Source organism: Mercenaria mercenaria, chromosome 7 (genome assembly GCF_021730395.1).
Source record: "Mercenaria mercenaria strain notata chromosome 7, MADL_Memer_1, whole genome shotgun sequence".
Taxonomy (NCBI): domain Eukaryota; kingdom Metazoa; phylum Mollusca; class Bivalvia; order Venerida; family Veneridae; genus Mercenaria; species Mercenaria mercenaria.
The window spans coordinates 29,219,196-29,231,436 of record NC_069367.1 but is presented as its reverse complement, the minus strand read 5'-3'; positions in this window follow the sequence as shown (position 1 = coordinate 29,231,436).

The following is a 12,241-nucleotide window of genomic DNA, read 5'->3' as shown; positions in this document are numbered from 1 at the left end:
TAAAAAGACTTACCAATGTTCATGACAACTGCAGCAAACATAGCACTATTCTGTTATCCATCACTAGATGTCAATTTATGTCCTGAATGTAAATGCATTTACTGGATTTAAACTAGATTGAGAAAAATCTTGCTTAGCTGACTAGCAGCTTCCTCGCTTGGCGCTCAGCATTAAGAGGATAGTGCTAGGACTGGTCAGCCCGGTGTCAGTATAATGTGACTGGGTTGGGTATCATGCCACGTGTCTACGGCGTGATATTCCAGTGAGACAGCATTATAAATTTGGGCATTGTGCTCACTACTACAAGTAGACACCGTCGTTTATATGACTGAAAAATTATTGAAAACGACGTTAACCCCCCCCCCCCCCCCCCCCCCCCCCCCCCCCCCACACACACACGCGCGCAAACACACACACACGCACACACAACATTATTTCTGATATGAGGGATACTGTCTCGTCTGATCAGCTGTTTATTTTGGAAAATGAAGTCATTATGTGTCAAAAGTAGCAACATTCTTTTATTATTGTTACAGCTCAGAAGCTTTTGAACTGTTAGCATATAGGTAACGTTCTCCATCATTTTCAGTTGCTCGATAAAGTGTTCGGACTACAATTGTTACTTGTGTCACTCAGGTGAACTCGGGTGATCTATCCAGAGTTACACGGGTTTGTATGCCGAATGCGCCCACTGACTAAAGGTTAGGATTAGGTTTAACATACTATTAGCTTTAATAGTGTACATTCAATGCGTGCGTACACTCAGTGCGGGAGATTAACCCTGTCATCGTACAGACTAATATAAAATCAACAGTTTCGAAGCTATTGCGTGACGTAACATATTTGATTCACCGTTGGGTCCAGTTTATGACATCCTAATATGTACGTATATTTATCCAAATATTGTTCTGCATTTTAGTTTTCACGAGCACAACGTTCTCAGTGATAGCTATTGTTATCACTCACTGTCCGTCTTCCTTAAAGCTTTTCAAACGACAGCTCCATATGTGGTAGTTGATGAAACTTTTCCCGTGTGTTCCATAGATGGTCCTTTTTCCAAAGTTGTACAAATTGTGCTTCTCGGTTCCACTGAGGGACCAAAAGAGCTAAAAATGGAAAAAGGAAGTCATCAAACAAAATCTCTCAAACTGCTTTACCCATATTTTTCGGGTGGTTCTTCTACCAATACTGTTCTAAGTACTACTACGTGTTTAAAACCATGGCCTCTAAAACACATGGTCACGTTTCCATACATGTATATAGTTGAATCTTTTAGGATTGTTTGTTTGGTAATACATAATTGCTCCATAGCCGCATTCACTGTAATTTAACTAAAATCTGTAGAATACATATGAGAAAAGAAGACAGTAGAACTTAAAGTTGTCATTTATTTAAACTTTATTGTAGGCTAAAGTAACTAGGTACCCTTTACATCCTGAAAACCATACACTGTGTACCTGTAAGGATGAAACAAAAGCATGCATAATTACTAAAAATAGATTTGTACAAAGGTGTTAATCTGTCAGTCGTCAGTGATTTGAAAAGAAAATATGTAAAAGATAAAATCAAGAAATGCAATGAGACAAAGTGATATTTTTCTATTGTGAAATTATCAACAAAGAGAAGGCTCTTTAAAAAAATTAAAGCCCACAGAATATAAACGATATAGCTACTGGTTGATATAGAACATTTTCTGCTACCGATGTTATATGCATCATAGTATGCTGTAAATATCTAGAAATATGAGAAAATCTGAGAAAAAAAGTTCAGGGCTGTTACAGGCATAATTGTGTTATCCTGTATTGCAGATAATTTAAATTACCTTTACATTGATACAATATGCATAGGATAAGGGTTGACAAACGTGTCCACTCAAATATATCACACTCTAAGAAGGTTGTTTCCCTTTAGTAAGAAGAGTAAAACATCATTCTTCTTGCGTCACGCGGTTACAGCTGGATGCAAAACAATATAAATTTTGAGGGTTTTTTTAAGTTATCAATAACATTTGAGCTTGTATGTAGATGCATTGTCAAGAATAAGGCAGATGCCAAGTAAACCAGTTTGTGCGCGGCATTTAACGTTATGTTTGTGTTATGTTATGTTTCCTATCTGATTTTGTAGCCTTGTCCATGTAAAACTCGTTTGCATCTTTATGTAGTACCTGATCTCCTATCTAGAGTATCCATGCTGAATCTAAAATAATACTAGTTTATACGGATGAGGTGTGATAAAACGCTTGTAAATTAGCTAAAACATTGAAATTATCAGTGTAAATGACTATAAAAACACCGGTATGTTATGTATGTCAACTGCTCGAGAAAACATGTTGTGCGCTTGAAATAATACATCGAGCAATCGTGTTAGTTTTTCTTAAACAGTTTTGTCATTTTGATTCAAGATAAATCACCTAAATCTCAAAGTAGCTGACACATATGTAAATAACATGTTGAAGCGAGCCACACGGTCACAAATCAAATAGGGTGAGCATTCTGAGTACAGTAGTTCCATCTTGAGTCATTTGCTAAACTTCGTTTGGACATTGGACAATAAATATGAGGCGACTACTGGCGGTTCTAAGGCGGTGCCCCTATTTTCAACAGGTTGTTTTGTCTGTCTTGTATTGTGTATTGCGTATGTTTTCTTTTTTGTTGTAAGCGATTTTCCTCCGCCCCACTCCCCCTTTCGCCCTCTCCTTTCCCTAGCATTTACGCTACTTTTTGCATCCCATCCCCATTTACTTTTAGTAAGTTTTCGTGGATCCTCTTTGTTTTGGCAGCCGAGTCCCAAGACGGTACTTGATTGCTTTTTCCTACTTGTGTGGGTGCGTTTGTAAGCTTGTGAGTCTATAACGGTGCCCTACTATTTTCTTATGTGTTGCTTGTTCGTTTTTCTATGATATTCATTTAATCGTCGTTGTGTGTTTTTCTTTGGTACATGATTGTCTGCGCTATTGTGGTTTACGTTGTAGTGCAACTGATTTAAAAGAACATGGCATTCCTTTGTATATTCGTCCTTGTTCAACTTTCCACTCCGGATTCCACACACACACCCGACCCCATTTCGCCCCTTACCATTTCCTTCCCCTTTATCAATATTTAGCTTAAATCAACATGTACTTGTTGGATGTTTGAAGCAACCCGTCTGAAATATTTTACCATTACAGCTTCTTTTTGTTGTGGGCCTACTATGTAAATGCGTGGCTCTGGGGCTGTGTTTTTGATGCTCTGTGCTTCCGAGAAATCTACCCTTACCTGTTATCTTTTGTTACGTATGAACAAGTGGGACGTGCAAGTAACAATAATTGTGTGTAATATTCTTCTAAAATCAAACAAGCAGTTTCAGACAAAGCAATCTCGTAAACTATGGACTACTTCCTACCAAATTGTTTAAGCCTTGTCCAACACGAGCAGGCATTTTTTGTTCTACATGAATAAAAAAGGAAACTTTCAAAATCGAGTTTAAACGCTGAATACCTTTCACGAGACATTAACAACATCTATCGTTAATTCGGGGAAAATTGCTTATGCCAAGTTGATGTATTAAAAGCAATATCAACATGAACATGAGTTATTTTCTCTATATATTGCGATAAAATACTGTCATGGAAACATTTAACTGACTTTTTACTTCTTTTGATTGTCATAAAAGTATGGCGCATTTTATAGGCCTATAGGCAGGACAAGGGTCATATCTACCTTAAGCTGTGGTCATGTGATCGAGCTAGAAACATCATATTGCTCTCATTTGAAGATCAAAATATATCGAGCACACAACATCCTATTTCGATCACTCGATATCTTCTCTCGAGCGCACACTATGTTATCTCGAGAGCACAACATCTTATTTAAGTCGTCTAACATATAATTTCGATCAAACAACATTTTTATCTCAAGGACTCGACATTCTATCTTAGGCGCACTAGCGCACGGCATCTTATTTCGAGCGAATGACACCTTTCATTGATCAGAGAACATACTACTTCAATCACTTGAATGTTGAGCGTCCTGGATAATTTTATATAAAAATGAAAATAAGTTTGTGTTATTAAAATAAAACCATAGATTCTGCAAATTACTTTGCTTTATACTTCTTATTTTCCTCTTATTAACTTGTTTCCTTGACAATTACAGATTTGTAGATAATTTATTTATCGAATCAAGTGGATGAGCAGTGGTGTTCCTGGTACTTCATTCCAATTCATCAAATGAAGTTAGAATATTTGGTGTACATGCACACTCGTAGTAACTACCGATAGAGAGGTTTCCATGAACGAGTGGTTAAGTCTGCAGGCATAGAATTATTTGCGACGTGAGTTCGAAACCTCGCTTTGGTTGTAGAATTCCTAATGTAAGGAAATCATCCAGCAGGCTTGCGAAAGGTTTGTGGTTCTACCTAGGTGCCCGCCCGTGATGGATTATACCCGAGCGTGGGCTGTCTGTGGTCTTCCTCTGCCATCAAAGACGGAAAAGTTATTATATAAGTTAATTTTGTCGGTGTTACTTTAAACACAAACAAGAACATGAACTAACTCAAAGTTTCGACTAGCTAACTCTAAATTACGACTAAGAACCTTGCCTTCTTTTCCTCAAATTGTGAATGTCAGTCTAGCTGCCAAATGTCAAAAAGGTTAATGAATAAGTCTATTATGGCTACCACTCCCAAATTTCTAAGCTCTTAACACATTATACTTACAAATGTTAAGTGGATGCGTGTTTCTACACATGCATATATGTTACATTTTTGTACTTCTTGGTATATAGTATGTAAGAACACGAACAAATGTCAGACGTTACATAGTATATACATATACATACAATAAACCTATTCTACATTTATGTATCACATACTCTGGCATCTAGAGCATCGCCAGATAACAGATCTCTGCCAAGACCTAAATCTATATGCTCATGTATAGTACACCTCTATCTTTTGGTCGAAAACCTTCCAGGTATTGACATAATAATGAAATTTTGTAAGTTCAAACACAACCGGATCGGTTTCTATGAACTTTACCCTCCTTTAGTAGTACCCAGTGTACCTGAATTTTGTCTTAAACGGTAGCAAGGTCCTATTGGCGGACGTTCTTGTAGGTTTTTGCTATATTTCTTTGCCGTAGGGTTGAGGCCGGGTTTAAAACCTTTTAGATCAAATTATGGTCAGAATAGTGATACTTTTAGATATATAGACTGACCGTTCTAAAGAAAGAACCAAGTCTACACAGGCAGGCAGGTTAGAACGTTATAGTAACACCCGGCAAAATATCAGCATTCATTCATCAAACCTTATATTCAATTTTATCAAATCGACAAAAAATAACGCTCATTGTTTTTCCAAAATGAGACTATACTGGCTAGCGACCACCAAATCCGGACGACCACCAAACCGGACAGTCCTGTAAAAGCTTTTTTTCGGTCTATAACCTTGTTAATCTGTTTACGATCAAATGGATGCTTGATTTTTAACAACAGGGTAAAGTTACAACAGTTAAATTTAAGTATTTTACAAGAAATGCTACATTTCATTTCGTCTGCACTCACGAAGCATGTTTACATGTCGGGGGAAGTCGGAAGTGGCGCGATGCGCATGCGCAGTATTTCCGTGCGGTCCCGTCATTAAATCTAAAGGTCCCATACAAAGTTGAGGTAAGCAGACGAGACGTTTAGTAAACACTTATATCGGGGAAATGACATAGTGCATGACATTTACACACCCTAAAACACATTTTTATATCAAAATATTCACTTCGAAAAGTGAAATTTTAAAAGATTTGGTTCGGAGAGATACGATCAAATTTATAAATTCAAGAGAGGTAATACGTGTGTGTGTGTTCGGGTTTAACGTCTTTTTCAACATTTTTTCAGTCATATAAACGACGGTGTCTACTTGTAGCAGTGAGCACAATGCCCAACTTTATAGTGCTGCCTCACTGGAATATTACGCCGTAGACACGTGGCATGATACCCCACCCAGTCACATTATACTGACACCGGGCTGACCAGTCCTAGCACTATCCTCTTAATGCTGAGCGCCAAGCGAGGAAGCTTCTAGTACCATTTTTTTACGTTTTTGGTATGACGCGGCCGGGGATTGAACCCACGACCTCCCGCACTCAAAGCGGACGCTCTACCACTAGGCTACCGAGGCGGTAGGTAATTCGTACAATTCTTGGACTCAGACACTGTACGACTACTTTCCATTGGTTGAAAATAAAGTTTAATTCAATGTTGAATGTAAATTGAAAATCAATAAAGTGACATCTTGCTGTCCAGAAACATGGTACTGTTAGACCTTGAAATAACGTGATTCGGTGGCCCTTTGTGCGGGCCTCGAAAACGTATTTGACCTAATTTTAGAAGTAAACAAATTAGCTCTTTAGTTAGGAGGAGAACCTAGCTTTGTTCATGTGAAGTTTTTGAACCACTAGATATATCTATTTACGGAGTTATCTTGAAAAATATTCCAAAAGTGTCCGGTTGTAGGACGCTAGCCAGTATGGGTGTAACTATCAATTGATGTTAGTTGACCTTTTTTATATGATTGTATTTAATTAAAATGGCACATGCTGCTACGAATTTAGAATTTAGATATCATCTTTATTTTTGTATGTTATGTAAATCTATCTTGAACTGGTTGCTAATCTTCGTTATTTTGTCATGTTATTTTTACAATGTCCTTGATATTGTTGTTGAGCTGTTTTTGTAGTATTCATTTGTTGTAAATCTATCAAATACCTTGTGTAAATGCGTCATACTTACAACACGGAAGATTTATTTATTCAATCGTTAAGTTAAACAGCGCACGTAACCACGTCATTTAAATAGTCTGTCGCATGACTAAAATTGCATTGAAAACAAATTATTTGGATAGATTTATTGAGAAGAAGGAAGCCATAGTTTATATTGCCTTTTGATAAATTTGATTACTGCCTAGAGAAAAGGTATTTGCGACGAAAAATTCTTTTATTCTTTTGAAACTTAAAACATTTTGATTTTGATGATGTCAGTTTTTCTGCAAAAAAAATGCATACTTATTGTCCATTAGATTTGAATTAAAGCTTTACACTGAACTTTGTCAGTAACATGCTCACAAATGAGCCGCACCATGAGAAAACCAACATAGTGCATTTGCGACCAGCATGGATCCAGAAGAGGCTTTGAAAGCGAACAGCATAGATGCTGACCAGACTACGCGATGTGCAGGCTGGTCTGGATCCATGCTGGTCGCAAATGCACTATGTTGGTTCTCTCAAATAATTAAAACGTATGAAAGGGTTTAAGTTATATTACGACAGTAGCTTCCTTTTCTTTTGGATGTGAGTTGTTGAAAAAAGAGGCAATGATACTTCTAAGGCGGCTCTTATGACCTGAACTATACGAGAAATGTATACAAAGAAAGAGAGTGGATTATTTGTTTTACTTTCTGTATTAATTTTAAGACCTTTATCAAAACGTAGGCATTGCAGTTGCATTAAGAAATGATTATCCTTTTCAAGTATGCAGGTCAATGTGCAGGGCAACTGCATTTCTTTACGTGGGGACTATTGAAAGTTGTGAAGTGTCTATACCTTCACAAAATATAATTTATACAAATAAAATACTTCAACGGCATCGTTCCGTATCGAAGTTATATTTCAACAACGGCTTACTAAATATCTTTATTGTACGAATATGCATGAACTTTACACCTACAGTACAACCTCTCCAGAGTGGCCCTCTTTTGAGCAAAAACCTCTCTATAACAACATCATCAAAATTTCCCTAAGTTGAAATATACTATCAAATTTACCTCTTCAGAACAACCTCTACATAACAGTCAATATTTGTATCTCCCAAAGGGCGTTGCTCTACAGAGGTTGCACTGTATTAATACAATTAAAGTTTACAGAATTCCGCATTTAGATTTCATATAGTATAATTCTTATTTTTGATAGTATAATTATTTTTAATGAAATGTTTAATAGATAGCATGATATGTTTCTTTACTACGACAAATTTCGTTTTCATCAACCACTCTTACTTACTGAACGGATACAAGGAAGAATGGACTAAACATCGTACCGTTTGTTTTCTCAAACCTGATGTTTTGTCGTTTGAATTTAAACCTTCAGTTCTGCTACCATAAAATTGGACTTTACAGAGACAAAGACTTTTAGCGTTTCAATTCTACAGGTACTTTTTTTATGCCCCCGAAGGGAGGCATATTAGTTTTCAACTGTCCGTCCGTTCGTTAGTTCGTTCGTTCGTCACAACGTTAACTTTTTGCATGAAGGCACTTGACTCGCGAACCACTGCATCCAGGACCTTTAAACTTCACATGCTGATAGTACTTATTGAGTATACTACCCCTACTGACTTTGGGGCCACCAGATCAAAGGTCAAGGTCACAGGGGCCAACGTTAACTTTTTGCATGAAGGCACTTTACTCGCGAACCACTGCACCCAGGACCTTCAAACTTCACTTGCTGATAGTACTTATTGAGTATACTACCCCTGCTGACGTTGGGGTCACCAAGTCAAAGGTCAAGACCACAGGGGCCAACGTTAACTTTTTGCATGAAGGCACTTTACTCGTGAACCACTGCACCCAGCACCTTCATACTTCACATGCTGATAGCACTTATTTAGTACACCACCCCTACTGATTTGGGGTCACCAAGTCAAAGGTCAAGGTCACAGGGGCCAACGTTAACTTTTTCATGAAGGCATTTTACTCGCGAACCATTTCACCCAGGACCTTCAAACTTCATATGCTGATAGTACTTAAAGAGTACATTGCCTCTACTGACTTTGGGGTCACCAGGTCAAAGGTCAAGGTCACAGGGGCCAACGTAAACTTTTTGCATGAAGGCACTTTACTCGCGAACCACTGCATCCAGGACCTTCAAACTTCACATGCTGATAGTACTTACTGAGTACACCACTCAAACTGACTTTGGGGTCACCAGGTCAAAGGTCACGGTCACAGGGGCCAACGTTAACTTTTTGCATGAAGGCACTTTTCTCGCGAACCACTTCACCCAGGACCTTCAAACTTCACATGCTGATAGTACTTATTGAGTGCACCAACCCTACTGACTTAGGATTCACCAGGTCAAAGGTCAAGGTGCTGCGGGGGCATTTGTCACCATTAGTGACAGCTCTTGTTTTGTTCTATATTTAAGACATAATTTATAGCAAAACCATGTGTTAAGACTATTTATACATAATGGGCTGTTATACGCCAGGCGTAATAATTTCACGACGGTTCAGCCCGAGTGCAATTATTTCATGTGACATATAACAGTCAGAGAGATTGTTATCAATAATTTTTTTTTAAACACCCCTTGGAAACATAGAATGCAAGCAAAACAAAATAATAACAGACTCTATTTGGCTGAGTCTGTTCATGATATGTAAAAAAGGGTTAGCTGACTTGACGCTGTTTAGAGAACTTAAGATGTTGTCTATTTGCTTAAATTTTGCTTTTGACTACTATAATTAGAGGATGTATTTAACCTAACACGACTGTCACTGGAAATTCTTAAGGTGAAGTGAAATGCTGAGACTTTTATGGAAGCAAACATGGAATAAGAATGTTAAAAAGTACAAAGAGTGAAATTGAAACCAATCTGCCACAGAAATAAAGAGCATTTAGAAATACAGAACACCAACATCTTATCACTACCAGCACGACCTATAAGCAGTGCATATCAATGAAGCGTATCTGCAACGACCACTACAGGAAGTAGTTATTTCCTTCCATCCTTTTACTATGATTCATGATATCTCTGTCCGCTAATTGTGACAAAAGACATCGTTTGCCAGCAAGTTGTTACAAAACCTTGTGCAGAAAACCCAATCGTATGTATGTACAGGCGATGGCACCAAAAGAGGGGCTGTCCTGTCACAAACAGAATTTGGGCAGTGTAGACTCGTAAACGTAGTCGACGTTTGTTTCTTTTGTCCTAAAGTCAACATCATAATAATCATTCAATAATTTGTGAACAAATTATACATAATGGTAAAAGATATGACACATGTATAACTGCCCGGAGATCCATGGTTTGTTTCAGTATTCACCGAGATTTTTGTTTTTGTTTTGTTTTATTTTGATTTTACAAAACACAGACACATTCATAGTTCATATGGCGACTTTCCAGCTTTGGTGGTGGACGAAGACCCCAGATGCCCCTCCGTGCATTATTTCCTCACAGGTGGGCACGTGTGTTAAACCACTGAATACAACGTCCCGAGTTAGGCTTGAATCTACATCGGTGATGGGGGAGTTAATCGAAGCCAGTGCCTTAGCCACTCGGCCACGGAGGCCCTGAATACACGTAGAAGGTCCGAAAATTGAAACCGTGTACATATTTGTTTCTCAAAGTTTCGATTTTCGGACCTTCTGTGTGAATTTGGGGCATCCGTGGCCAAGTGGTTAAGGTCGCTGACTTTGATTCACTTGTCTCTTACAGATGTGGATTCAAAGCTCACTCGAGGTGTTGAATTCTTCATGTGAAGAAACCATCCAACTTGCTTACAAAAGTTCGTTGTTTCTAACCAATTGCCCGCCCTTAATGAAATCGTGCAAGGTTTAGCAGCTGGAGTCTGTATCTACCATCGAAGCTGAAAAATCGCCATATGACCAATGACTGTGACGTTGCGACGTTAAACCCAGGAAAAGCGAAACAAGAAAGGGAATGAGAACGATTCTTGTTTGCGTTAAAGACGCGACACAAAATAAATGTATTTTTTTGTATTTCCATGATGGTAATTATACATGATTTGCATGAAAATATGAGATATACAAGAATTTTGTTTCAAATTGACAGTGACATTTATTATACCAAGACAATGTGTGTAATTAACATTTAATTGAATTATTGTAGCCATATGTACATAGATCAGTGTATGTAGGTAAATTTCAATAGGTTTGCAGATAAAATAACTTTATTCAAGTAGGGCCTTAATTGACTAACTGATAGTATAGCTGTATATTACATGCATTATAAGAATGATTTTTATGAAGATAAAAGTAGGGCACAAGTTCGTGGTGGGTTTTGGTCTTGTGTTATGATGAAGAGGCCCAGCTAGCATAAACAATTCAGAAGTTAAACTGTCGGGGAAAAGTTCAAAAGGTTCAATTTACAATTATGACTTTTTAAGCATAACATATTTGAGGGATACATTTTATATGAACTCAATGATTTGCAGAACGAAGAAATTAAAGGAACATTGTATGACAGTAAATTGCAGAAAGTGGTTTAGATCCCAAGCAAAGTTTTAAAATTCATATAAGTGCTGAAGACAAATAGGAAAGGGCAGCATTATTATCATATCAATTCATAACAGTATTTTGCAGAAAGGAGTTATAATTGCAGATACATGTAGTTCAATAGGCGAGTGCAAGTTGGTGACCTGCACTGACTTTATGTCTATCTGTAGGTATGCTATGTTATTAAACATATTGTTTTAATTTACAGAAGATATTGAAACATGTGTACTGCACTGTTTTTTTCACTGCTGTAGCTTATGCAGGTACATGTAGTTTGATTAAAAACAAAGAAACTCTTTGCTTTAAAAGGTGACAAATACTGTAGAATAGCACTAGGTCTTCGAAGTACAACTTCCATGAATACATTTATTTATTTATATTGTTGGGTTTAACGTCGCACCGACACACTTATAGGTCATATGGCGACTTTCGAGCTTTTATTTTGGAGGAAGAAGCCAGGTGCCCCTCAGTGCGTTATTTCATCACGAGCGGGAACCTGGGTATAACAACCGATCTTCCGTTAGCCAGCTGGATTGCTTCCTCACGTGAAGAATTCAACGCCCCGAGCGAGGCTGGAACTCACATCGATGAGGGGCGAGTGATTTTAAGTCAGTGACCTTAACCACTCAGCCACAGAGGCCCCTCAACTTTCATGAAGGAGAATAAAAAAGTACTGGTGGAATTTCGGAGACGTTCCAAAAACGATATATAGATAAGTACCAGACTTTTAAGTGTGCCATTACTTAAAGAAATTGGCAACAAATGTACAACAAGAGCTGTCTCCATAGGATGACACATGCCCCCGATGGCACTTTGAATGAATAGTTATGGCCGATGTTAGTGTTTAGGACCTTTGACCTACGGACCTAGGTCTTGCGCGCGACACGTCGTCTTACAGTGATACACATTCATGCCAAATTATTTGAAAATCCATCCATGGATGACAAAGATATGGACCGGACACGCCCATCAATGCACTATCCGTTAA